Source organism: Hypanus sabinus, unplaced genomic scaffold (genome assembly GCF_030144855.1).
Source record: "Hypanus sabinus isolate sHypSab1 unplaced genomic scaffold, sHypSab1.hap1 scaffold_445, whole genome shotgun sequence".
Taxonomy (NCBI): Eukaryota; Metazoa; Chordata; class Chondrichthyes; order Myliobatiformes; family Dasyatidae; genus Hypanus; species Hypanus sabinus.
Window position 1 is genome coordinate 27,180 of NW_026781319.1, and position 13,845 is coordinate 41,024.

The window sequence follows — 13,845 nt, forward strand, 5'->3', positions numbered from 1 at the left end:
AGAGAATGCGGAAATGGGAGTGCTTTGCTGAGAGAGATTAGAGTGGCGGGTGCTGGGAGAATATCGAGAGTGGGGAGAAAGAGAGGGAGGGGTCAGTGGGGAAGATTAGAGATCAGCGGAGAAGCGGTGACCGGGAGTGTACAAAGGGTCGAGGGGGTGAGTTAAGGGGGAGAGTGTGGAGAGTGATGGAAGCTAAGCGTGACGGAAGTGGGAGGAACAGAGTACGGAGGAGGGATGCAGAGAATAAAAGATAAGGAGATTCGGATAAAGATTGGGAAAGAGGGAGAAAAGAGGCGGTGAAACGGGAGAAAGAGAGGGAGAGCCAGAAAGACAGGAGCAGAGTGGAGGAGAGAGAAGGGCAGAGAGAGCGCTTCAGTAAGAGAAAAGAGAACCGTGGGGAGGGATGGAAGAGAGGAATATATGCAAAGTACGAAGAGAGGAAGATAAATACGAGGAGAAAGATAATGTCGGAATGATTTCTCATACAGAGCCTATATTTCCCGGGAGATATGCAGCCACCGGTTGTTCCTGGTTTGGGCGTTGGTCTGTTCCTGCTCATCGCCGGGGCTCCAGGCCTTCAGTCCGCGAGAAGCCACGACCCCGGGTCAAAGCCGGACACACACCGGAGTAAGAGCTCACTCGCTCTTTTTCATGACTCCATGGCATTCTCTCTCTCTCTCTTTCTCTCTCTCTCTCTCTCTCTCTCTCTCTCTCTCTCTCTCTCTCTCTCTTCTCCCCCTCTCTCTCTCTCTCACACTCCTCACTCTCTCCCTCTCTCTCTCTCTCTCTCTCTCTCTCTCTCTCTCTCTCTCTCTCTCTCTCTCTCCTCTCTCCTCTCTCTCTCTCTCTCTCTCTCTCTCTCTCTCTCCCCCTCTCTCTCTCTCTCACTCCTCACTCTCTCCCTCTCTCTCTCTCTCTCTCTCTCTCTCTCTCTCTCTCTCTCTCTCTCTCTCTCTCTCTCTCTCTCTCTCTCTCTCTCTCTCTCTCTCTCTCTCTCTCTCTCTCTCTCGTTCTCCATCTTTCCAGCACTCTCCCCTTTTCCCACCATCATTCCTCTCCCTCCCTTTCTCTTCTACCTTCCTCCCTTTCTCAACCCTCGCATTAAGAGAAACTGGAGACATCATCCACTCGTTCTCGTCTCAGCTCCCAGTGGAACAACTTCCCTGCTTCTATCTTATCTATCTCTTTTCTATCTGTTTCTCTAAGATCTCCTCTCTTTATTTGAATTCCAGTGTGTAGAGCGCCAGGCGACTCAATATCTCTTCATATTCTCCCACTCGCCATCCTCGAAGTGAAACTACTGAGCCTCTTCTGCACCTCCACCAAGTCTAGTATATCCTTCCTCAAGGAAGGAGACCAGAACTGCCCGCAGCATTCAGGTGTGGCTCCACCAGGACCCTGTCCAGTTCCACCATCACCTCCCTGCGCTTTAGTTCTGCCCCTCTCGTAATGAAGGACAACATTTCATTTGCCTTCCTGACAGCCTGCTGCACCTGCAAACCAAACCTTTGTGATTCATGTACAGGAACTTGTTAGTCCCTCCGCACAGCAGCACGCTGCAATATTTTACCACTTAAGTAATAATCTGCTCTTCTGTATTTTTTCCTGCCAAAGTGGATGACATCCCGTTTCCCAACATTGTATTCCGTCTGCCAGTTCCTGGGCCACACAACCTATCTATATCTCTATGTAGACTCTCAGTATCTTCTGCACAATTTGCTTTTCCAGTCAATTTAGTATCATCAGCAAACTTAGGTACACGACACTCTATCCTCTCTTCCAGAACGTTAATGAATATCGTGAACAGTTGTGTAACATCAGCCATCTTCGGGACACTATACTCGGACCTCTCTTGCAGATCGTAAATATATATCGTGAGCAGTTGTGGGCCAGAAACGACTCGTGCGGCACACCACTCACCACCGATTGCCAACAGAGTCACGCCCATGTATCCCAGCACTCTGCTTTCTTCCAGTGAGCCTCTCCTCCATTCCTACGAATCTCTCACGCATCCATCATTCAGTGAACCACTCCTCCACCCATGCGAATCTCTCCCGCATCCATCATTCAGTGAGCCACTCCTCCACCCATGCGAATCTCTCCCGCATCCATCATTCAGTGAGCCACCCTTCCACCCATGCGAATCTCTCCCGCATCCATCATTCAGTGAACCACTCCTCCACCCATGCGAATCTCTCCCGCATCCATCATTCAATGAACCACTCCTCCACCCATGCGAATCTCTCCCGCATCCATCATTCAGTGAGCCACTCCTCGACCCATGCGAATCTCTCCCGCATCCATCATTCAGTGAGCCACTCCTCCACCCATGGGAATCTCTCCCGCATCCATCTTTCAGTGAGCCACTCCTCGACCCATGGGAATCTCTCCCGCATCCATCTTTCAGTGAGCCACTCCTCGACCCATGGGAATCTCACACGCATCCATCATTCAGAGCCACTCCTCCACCCATGCGAATCTCTCCCGCATCCATCTTTCAGTGATGCCTGCAACATCACACCTGCCAATCTGCATCTGCGCTGCGAGTTCATCTTCTTATTCCGTGTACCATGTGCATTCAAATATGGCACCTCCAGTCCTGCATCCATCCTCCCCGATTCTGTCCTTCTACATTGCAACTCATCCCACTGACCACAAATTTGCCCTGTCAATAGCCTCTTCTCTCTACACATTTCCTCTGTTTGTAAACTAAACTCATCTTCAATACAATTATCCGCCTTCCCTCCGACCCTTCATTCATTGAAATATATGGGTGTTAGATTATCTATACTGGGCCCAACACTGGAATTGCTTCACATTGTCTCTCTCCGGAATAGGAGCATGGCGGTTGAAATCTCACTTGCTCTACTCTGGAACTTGGACCATCTGGACAAAAGCAATATGTACGCCAGGCTACGGTTTATTGACAAAAGCTAAGTGTTCAGTTCTAATCAACAAGCTCCAAACCCAGAGGGAGGTATCTTCCTCTGCAACGGAATGTTTAACGTCCTCTTCGGGAAACCACAGTCAGTGTAGATCGGTCACAGCTTTTCAGATCTACAGGTGGTTTTGAAGACAGATTCGGGAACTGGACAAAGCAGTTGTGGATGGATTACAGTGAGGGGAAGCGTATGGTCATGTACAAGAAATAAAAGCATTGACAATTCTCTCAATTGGGAGAAATATTAATTAGCTGCGACGCAAACGGATCTAGGAACCTCGTGCGCTATTCCCTAATAGTTAATTTACAGGTGGAGTGGTGGTGATGGAGGGAAATAGAAGGTTAGGATTCAGTTCCAGACGATGAAAATATAAGTTTGCATGAACGAGAGCAGATATTTTTAAGGTGTTTGGATGTAGGTACAGAATCGATGACGGGTAAGTCGTTTTATGCAGTAATGGTGAGAGCGTGGAGTGGGCTACAAGCCACGGGCGTGGAGGCAGAATCGATTAGGGACTTTTACGAGACTCCTGGATAGGTACATAAACCTTGGAAAAATAGGCTATGGATAACAATGGGTAATTTCTAAGGTATGTACATGTTCGGCTCAACTTAGTGGGGCAAAGACCATTATTGTGCATTTGGTTCTCTATGTTTTATTTTTCTTTCCTACTTTTTGAATCATTTTATTAAATTTCAAATAGGTAAACATTACAATCATAAGAATGATATCAAGAGATCGGGATTGCATTAATAACGGTCAACATGTACAACAACTGTTTCAAAGTAACAATGTAGTTTAGACTCCCAATCTCTTAGTAACTAATCATGAAATAGATATTTTATAAAGAAAGAAAAAAAGAACCCTAAACTATATTAAAAAAATCTAAAAGGAAACAAAGTAAAAATGTTTGGACTGCCTTATTTCATCGCCTAAAATTATGATTTTTCGTTAACTCCGCTCCACGAGACCTGAGAAAGAAATTACTAAAAAGGATTCAGAAAGTGTCAACGTATATCATAAGAAAATATTCAATAAGTGGCATCTAAGTCTCTTCAAATTTAACGGAAGGTTCGATAGTAACACTCCTATTTCTTTTTTCCAAGATTTAACTGGCGATCGTTTGGGAAAGCCATTGAAATGTGGTAGGAGTATTGGAATCTTTCCATTTTAGTAAAATGGATCTACTGCCTAATAATGTAACAAATGCAATTGAACGACAAGAGCTGATGAGGATAAATGACTGGAGTCTATTACTGGCAGTACAAGATTTTGCTGTAGTAGGATGAGATTGTAAAGCACACTCAGAACTGCTGAAATGATATCAACAATATATTTCCAACATTTTACAATGAGAGAGCAAGACCGGAACATATGTGACAGTGGAGCTACTTCAGAATTACATCTATCACAAACAAGATTTATATGGAAGATAAAACGAGCTAACTTATCCTTGGATATATGAGCCCAAGGAAATGCATTAAATTGTATCAATACTTCTGGCACAAATTGAAGAAGTATTAACTCGTTGAATTGTCTCCCATTTATTTGTAGATAAAGATATTTGGAATTCTCTTTATCACACAATCTATATTTTATCGGAAGTACCTAAGGGTATTTTTATAATTAAAACATAAATAAATGCTATTAATCTCTTCTGATATGGATTTAAACTTTTTTGTTTTCTTCTGTAATTTCAATTTGATGCGATATGGGAAAGGTAACTAAAGTAGCGTTCAGAAAGTTTCTAATCTGTAAATATCTCGAAGTGCTACCAAGGCAACATATTTGTTAGTCAACTTTTCAAAGAACATAAAACAATCATCCATGAATAAATCAAGGAAACATAAGGAAACATTCTTTGCTTTCTATAAAAGGACAAAAGCTTGATCAATTCTTAATGGTTGAAAGAAAACAATGGATATAATAGAACTTGACAGGATAAATTTACTCAATCCAAAAAGTTTCTAAATTGAAATCATATTAGTACTGTGTTTTTATTTATTCGATTTATCATTGTCAGCTCCTGTGTCCAAAACGTTACATATCGAATATTTGTTGCACAATTGTAAACTCCAAGTTTCGGCAAAGCCAAACCGCCTTCCTTTTTTGATTTCTGTAAATACTATTTCTATTCTGCCATATATACGTAGAAATGTTCGAATCAGTAATATCAAAAAACAAAGATTTAGGAAAGAAAATTGATACTGCCTGAAACATATGCAGATATTTAGGTAAAAGAATCATCTTAATAGAATTAATTCGACCAATCAAAGATAAGTACAATTGGGACCATTGAATAAACCGCTGTTGGACATGGTTAATTAAATGTAAAATAATTAAATTTATTTGGTCTTTATGCTTCTTAGTATTTTAACACCCAAATAAATAAAGTAATCAGCAAGTAATGTAAAAGGTGATTGTCTATAAATTTTAACTTGCATATTTAATGGAAAAGCACACTCTGATTAAAATTCAATTTATAAACAGAGAAAAAAAAACTACTAGACTGATGAAGTAGAGTTATTACTGCAGTAATGGAGTTCACTGGGTTATAGGTATATAGCAACAGGTCACCTGCATACAGTGATAATTCATGCGTCCGATTCCCATGAATAACACCAAATGTATTGGGTGAATCATGAAGAGCGATTTCCAAGGTCACCAGGGCAAATCAAGTAGTAAAGGGCTTAAAGAACAGCCCTGTCTAGTACCTCGAAAAAGCCTAAATAAATGTATCTTTCATAATTGGAAAATACAGCAGCCAAAGGTGTATCAACTGAATCCAAGATATAAATTTGGGGCTAAAATTAAATTATTCAAGTATATAAATAAATATTCCCATTCCAGTCTGTCAAAAGCCTTCGGGCGTCAGGCGAAATAACACATGCTGGTGTAATAGATGAAGTAGCGATTACAATTTTCATTAACCTCTAATATTAAAATGTGAATAACGATTTTTAATAAATCCTATCTGTTCCTAGAGACAATTTGTCTTGTACTGTTGCTTGTAACTTTATCTTTCGATTTCATCACCGTTGCCCTGTTTATTTCAAGCTTGAGTCGGAGTGTGTTCGAGAATTTAGTCGCCGCTTGTTTTCATCACCATCTATGGCTCTCTAGTAACAGAAGGAATTACAACGTTAGGGGTTTGAGTCGATGATGAATCTCATTTATAAACCATAGAAACATAGAACATTACTGCACAGAAACAGGCCTCTTCGCCCTTCTTGGCTGTGCCGAACCATTTTCTGCCTAGTCCCACCGACCTACACCTGGAACATATTCTTCCATGCAACTTTCATCAATGTACCTGTCCAAGATCTTTCTTTAATGTTAAATGTGAGCCTACATTTGTCACGTCATCTGGCAGCTCATTCCACACTTGCACCCCTCTCTGTGTGAAAAAGCCCCACTAAAGTTCCCTTTAAACTTTTCACCCTTCACCCTTAACTCATGACCTCTGATTTTTTTGTCCCCTCGCCTCAGGGGAAAAAGCCTGCTTGCATTCATTCTATCTTTACCCATCATAATTTTATTCACCTCTATCATGACTCCCCTCATTCTTCTACGTTCCGGTGAGTAAAGTCCAAAACTATTCAACCTTTCTCTGTAACTCAGTTTCTCAAGTCCCGGCAACATCTTTGTAAACCTTCTCTGCACTCTTTCAACCTTGTTAATATCCGTTTTGCAATTTGGTGACTAAAACTGCACACAATACTCCAAATATTCCAAGCCTTAGAAATGTCAATGTACCAAAAGCTCTCTTTACTACCGGATCTATCTGTGAAGCTACTTTTATGGAATTATATATCTGTATTCTAAGATCCCTGTTTTCCACTGCAGACCTCGTTGCCTTACCATTAGCTTTGTATGTTCTACCTTTTTCTTCTCCTTCCAAAGTGCAATACCTAACACAGTAGTCCATCTGCCATTACTTTGCCATCTCTAAGTCCATCTGTAGCCTGTCTACTTCCTCAAAACTGCCTGCCACTACACTTATCCTCTTAAGGTCTGCAAAATGTGTAGCCACGTTCAGGGATCTATGAACAAGGCCCCTCTGCTCATCGAAACAATTTTGTCTTTAATAGCGTGCTATATGTTAGTATTTGTCCGTGATGAACTCCACTGTCAATTCTCCAACCATATCTGCAAGGGATGTCAGCAGAGCGGCAATGGCTTGAATTTCTGGGTGAAAAAAATGAGGAAGGTGCAGGACATGTGTTTTCCTAAAAATGGAGGAGTACTCAATTTTGAAGAAGTATTCAATTGCAAAAGGGAATTCAAGGCTGTTGTAAAAGCTAAAGGATGTACAGATACTTATTTATCCCGGTATCAAAAAGAAATAAAGGCACAGGCATCGGTGCACGGTTAACCCTTGAATTCGTGATCACGTTGCCTTAGTCTCCGCCAAAGTCAGGTTATTTCTTAAATTTATACAGTGAATTTTGGGCGATAGCCAACAGCCAAATATACACACTGAGCGATTTCAGGAAGCACTTGTTGGATATTAGCCAATCTACAAAGGGGTTCGTGCGGTGCACAAAATTAGAACTGCACATCTGCTGTCAGTTCCTCCATTACCAATGCAGTTTCGCAGAAACGTTAACATTACCTCATTCTTCGTATAAAATGTGGTTAGCTTTTGTCAGCTGGCACAAGCAAGGCAGCGTCTGCATCTTATCCCGTGGCCTCAGTCTTCCACTAGTCAAGCTCAGCAACAACATTTCGTTTTTGCACAATAAAACAAAGTAACTTATCATGTGAACGTAGGATTTAGAATCAGAATTAGTCTATTTGTCTCATTTAGTCTACTGCACCATTTCATAGTGTCTGATGCGATTTACTACTCACCCTCAATCCCCTCCCTTCTTCCAGTATTCCTTCAAGCCCTGGCCAATCAAGAACCTCTGCTATAAACATAAAAAAGTACGTTTTGGCCTCCACGGCCGCCTGTGCCAAATAAATCCACAGATTCACCACTGTCTACCTAAATAAATTTCTCTTCGTCTCTGTTCTAAAAGGTCGCGCCATTCTTCCAAGTCTTTGTCCACTGGTCTTCGACTCCCCAACCACAGAATCTATCCTCTCCACGACCACTCGATCAAAGAATTTAAATAAAGAGATTTCAATGTGGTCACCCTTCTTCCTTCGAAATTCAAGTGAGTAGAAGCCTAGAGATATCAAGTACTTCTCATATGAGGCTCTTCAAACTTGTAAGCATTTTTGTGAACCTCGTTTGAACCCTCTCCACTTTGAGCAACATATTTCTAAGATAAGAGGCCCAAAACTGTTCACAATACTCCACGTGAGGCCTCACCAGTGCTTTATAAAGTCTCAGCATCACACCTTTCCTTTTATATTCGAGTTGAAATGCTGATATGCATTTGCCCTGATCAAAAACAGACTCAAGCTGAGAAAGTTACATCATCGGCACAACATTGTGGGCTGAGGGGCCGAGAATGTGCTGTAAATTTCTGTGTTCAACCTGCAAAATAACCTTTAGGGATTCTCCATAAGGACTTTAAAGTCCCCTTGAATCAATGATTTTTGTGTTTTCTCTTCATTTAGAAAAGTCAACCCTTTCATTTTCTCCCAAAGTGCATGACAAATACATGTCTCAACACAGCAGTACATCTGCCATTACTTTGCCCTGTCTAAGCTCTTCTGCAGCCTGTCTACATCCTCAAAACTACCTTCCCCTCCACTTATCCTCATATCGTCTGCAAACTGCGGAGCCACGTTTATGGAGCTGCATACACGGACCGTAATATCCCTTTGCTCATCGAACCTGTCTTATCTTTAATAGTGTGCTATATCTTTCTATTTGTCCGGGTTGAACCCATCTGCCATTTCTCCAACCATTTCTGGAAGGGATTTTAGCAGAGCAACATTTGCTTTCCTTTCTAGGAAAAAAATGAGGAAGGTGCAGGACATGTGTATTCCAAAAATGAAGAAGTTCTCAGTACTCAAGAAGTATTCGATTTAGGCCGAAAAGGGAACTCAAGGTTCTAGTAAAAGCTAAAGTAAGGGCTTACAAGAAAATAAAAAAAATGAGGGGAATGCAATCATCGGTGAGACTCGCGGCTTCATCCGGGTGATGGTAGCCCCCGGCCCGATAAACTTACGAATTCTCCTTTAGGTGGATGTTGTACGATGTTTAAAAACAGTACACAATATGAGGGCAAACGACTGAGCTTTAAATTTGCATTTTGACTATATGGTTAGTAAAGCAACATAAAAAATATGAAAGGGGCACATTCTCCTGAAACAGTCTAATATTCCAACGGCGGAGCTCACAGTGTCGTCCATTTGTTCCCGTCGACCTCTCCCGATCGTAGGTGACCCTCGGATCCACTCTCCTCAGACCGCTCCGTCCAGCGGTCATAGAAACATAGAAACACAGAATGCATAGATCACAATAGAGATCCTTCGGCCGACAAACTGTGTGAACATGTCCTTACCTCCGAATCATCCAGACTTTTTACAGAATGGAGTTCCAAATTACCTGGGTTTACCAAAAGCTCTCTATTCTCCTGAGCTACATGTACCTGTCCAGGAGACTGTTAAAAGTGGCTGTCCTGTCGGGCTCCACTACCATGTCCGGCAGCGCATTGCGCGCTCTCACCTCTCTCTCCGTTCAAAACAAAAATACCCTGACATCCCCTCTGTACCTACTTCTAAGCAGCTTAAAACTGTTCCCTCTAGTGCTCTCCATTTCACTCCTGGGGGGGGGGGGGCAGGCCTCTGACTATCCAAACGATCAATGCATCTTAGACACCTTATCAGGTCGTCTGTCATTCTCCGTCGCTACAAGGAAATATTGCCGAGTTGACAACCTATTCTCATAAGGCAGGCTCTCCAATCCAGGCAACGTCCTTGTAAATCTCCTCTTCATCCTTTCTATCGTTTCCACATCCTTCCTGTAGTGAGGCGACTAGAAATGAGCACAGTATTCCAAGTGGGGTCTGATCATTTGTATTATTACCTCTCTGCTCCTAAACTCAGCTCCTAAAATAAACTAAACTCCTAAAATAGAAGACCAATGCACCGTATGCTTTCTTAAGGACGGAGACAACCTGCGCAGCAGTGTTGAGTGTCCTATGGACTCGAACTCTAAGATGTCTCTGAGGCACCAAACTGCCAAGAATCGTTCCAACATATTGGACGTACAAAAGAGGACTACCTCTCACTTATCCTGGTTGAACACCATCTGCCTCTTCTCAGCCCAGTTTTGCATCCTAGGACTGTCCCGCTGTAAGCTCATTATTGGGGGCATTTCAACAACCCCAAACATGTATAGTCCGCAAATCTACGAAGCCACACCTCCACATCTTCATCCAGGTAATTTATAAAATCACGAAGAGTAAGGGTCCCAGAACAGATCCCTGAGGAACTCCACTGTTCACCGGCCTCCCTGCAGAATATGACCCATTTAAATCCTTGTGGGCAAGCCAGTTCTGCATCCAGAAAGCAAAGTCCCCTTCTGTCCCATCCACCCTTACTTTCCCAATAAAACTTCCATGGGTACGTTATCAAATTATCGTTGAAATCACTCGTTGAAACCTAGATATACTGCGCTACCTACATCGATATGTTCAGTCACACCATCAAAAAAAATCAGTCCGGCTATTAATGCACGACCTACTTTTGAATATCCATGCTGACTATTATTAATTATATCATGCCTCTCCGAATGTTCACAAATCCTGCCTCTCAGGATCTTCTCCTTCAACGTAGCAACCACTGAAGTAAGACTCATTGATCTATAATTTCCTGGGCTAGCTCTACTCCCTTTCGTGAATAAAGGAACAACATCCGCGACCCTCTAATCCCCCGGAACCTTACCCATCCCTATTGATGATACAATCATCATCGCTACTAGTTCAACAATCTGCTCGCTCGGCTCGCACAGTAGCCTGATCCTCCATTCCCTGTGACTTTTGCAACTTTTGCAACTCCTGCATTTTGCCTTTATTAATGTGTAATTACTCAAGGTTTTCAGTCCGCTCTAAGCCACCCGTACAAACGCCAGAATCCTTTGCCCTGGTGAATTCTGAAGCAAAGTATTCATTATATTCCTCTGCTGTCTCCTCCGGTTCCATCCACCCTTTTCCACTGTCATACTTGATTCGTCCCCATCCCTCACGTCTTATCCACTTGTTCTTCATATACTTATCGAGTGCGCTGCAGTGCAGCTGAATCCTAACCTCCAAAGGCTTCTTAATGCCACTTCCGGGTCTCCTAATTTCTTTCTGAAGCTCCTTCCGGTTAGTATTATAATCTTCCAGATCTCCGTCATCTGCTTAACTTTTAAACTTTTCATAAGGCCTTCTTTTATTATTGACATAATTTCCAACAGCCTTTGTTGACCACGGTTTCTGTACCGTACCATAATTTCCCCTTCTCATTGGAACATGCCTATGCATAACTCCAACCAAATATCCCGTAAACATGTATCATAACTCTTTCTTACAGTTCTGAGAACACCTGATCCCAATTTATGCTTCCCAATTCCTGCCTGTTAGCCCCGGATTTTGGCTTAATTCAATTAAACGCTTTGCTAACTGATCTGAACCTATCCCTCTCCAATGTTATGATAAAGGAAGGGGAGTGTGATCACTGTCTCCTTTGAATTCTGATCTGGTGGCCATTACAGATACTTCGATGCCTCAGGGACAGGAATGGTTACTTTCGGGGTCGAGTTTTGAAGTTACAGAAAGACATGGAGGGAGGCAAAAGAGGTGGGGTAGTGGCACTGTTGAACAGAGATAGTGACACAGCTGCAGAAAAGGTGTACGCCATGCCGGAATTCTCTACGGAGTCTCTGAGGACGAAGATTAGTAACAGTAAGGGTTCAATAACTTTAATGGGTGTTTTTATAGGCCGCCCAATAATAGCAGAGATATCGAGTAGCAGACAGGAAACCTGAGCCTGGAAAGACGCGATAATGACAGAGTAGTCGCGATGGCAGAGTTTAATTTCTCAAATTTTGATTGCTATCTCCCTAGAGCAAGGGGTTTAGATGGAGTGGAGTCTGTTACGTGGTTTGCAGTAATGTTTCGTGACACAACATGTAGATAAGCCTACAAGAGGAGAGGTTGTACTTGATTTGGTACTGGGAAATCAAACTGGTCAGGTTTCATATCTCTCAGTGGAAAAGCATTCTGGAGATAGTGTTCATAATTATATTTCCATTAAAGCTGCATTGGAGAGATAGACAGAGACAATTAGAAAAACACTTAATTGGAGTAAGGTCATTTATGAAGTTATCAGGCAGGAAAATGGAAGCTTAATTTGAAAACATATGTTCTCATGGAAAAGTACGGAAGACATTTGGCAAATGTTCAGGGGATGATTCACAGTGAGCGATTTCAAGAAGCACTTGTTAGATATCAGCCAGTCAACGAATGCTTCCGAGCGGTGCGCAAATTTAGAACTGCACGTCTGCAGTCAGTTCCTCCATTACCACGACAGTGTCGGAGAAAAGTTAACATTACCTCATTCTTGGAATGAATCTTTGCAAACTTTTGTTAGCTCGCACAATCAGAGCAGCTTCTGCATCTTATCCTGTGTTCTTCGGGGCCTCGGTCCTCAGCTAGTCAAGCTCAGCAACAGCATTTAATTTTTCCACAATAAAACAAAAGAAACATATCATAGCAACGTAAGATGCAGGAGCCAAAAGGCCCTTCTTGACTGTGCTGAACCATTTATCTTCCTAGTCCCACCGTCCTGCACCTGGCCCGTATCCCTCCATAAACCTCTCTTCCATATACCTGTCCAAGTTTTCAATGTTAAAAGTGAGCCCGCATTTACCACATCATCTGTCCACTCTTCCCACATTTTCACCACTCTCTGCGTGAAGAAGCCCCCTCACAATGTCCCCTTTAAACTTTTCCACTTTCACCCTTAGCACATGGCCTCAGTTTTTTTTTCCTCTCCTGGCCTCAGTGGAAAAAGGCTGCTTGCATTCACTCTCTCGATATCCATCATAATTTTATACAACTCTTTCAAATCAACCCTCATTCACCTACGCTCCAGGTAATAATGCCATAACCTGTTCAACCTTACACTGTAACTTAGTTTCTCAAGTCCCGGTCACATCCTTTTAAACCTTCTCTGCACTCTTTCAAACTTATTAATATCCTTCCTGTAATTAGGTGACCAAAACTGCACACATTACTGCAAATTCGATCTGTCCAATACCTTATGCAAACTCATCATAACATTCCAGCTCTTAAACTCAATACTTTGATTTAAAAAGGCCAATCTGTATCCCCAGATCCCTCTATTCTACAGCACTCCTCAGTGCCCTACCTTTACCTTGTATGTTCCACCTTGATTTTGCCATCCAAAATGCAGCACCTCACACTCGTCTGTATTAAACTCCATCTGCCATTTTCCACTCCGCTTCGCCTGCTGGTCCAAATCCCTCTGCAAGCTTAGAAAACCTACCTCACTGTCCACTACACCTCCAATCTTTGTATCATCAGCAAATTTGCTGATCCAATTTACCTCATTATCATCCACAACAATGATATAGATGACAAATAACAATGGTCCCAGCACTGATCCCAGTGGCACACCATTAGTCATAGGCCTCCACTCAGGGAAGAAATCATCCACTACCACTCTCTGGTTTCTCCCATTGAGCAAATGTCAAATCCAGTTTACTACTTTATCATCGATACCTCGCAACTGAATCTTCTTAACTAACCTCCTATGTGGGACCTTGTCAAAGGCTTTACTGAAGTCCATCTCTGCGGCCATTCTCTCGCACTCTCATTCCCTCTCCACGGTTCCTCTCCCACCCCCAGCTCTCGGTTCCTCTCTTTTTCAGCTGTTCAGCTTGTATTTCTTGGTGTCGGTCTGACTCACTTGTCAAAACGGGCTTACTCTGACA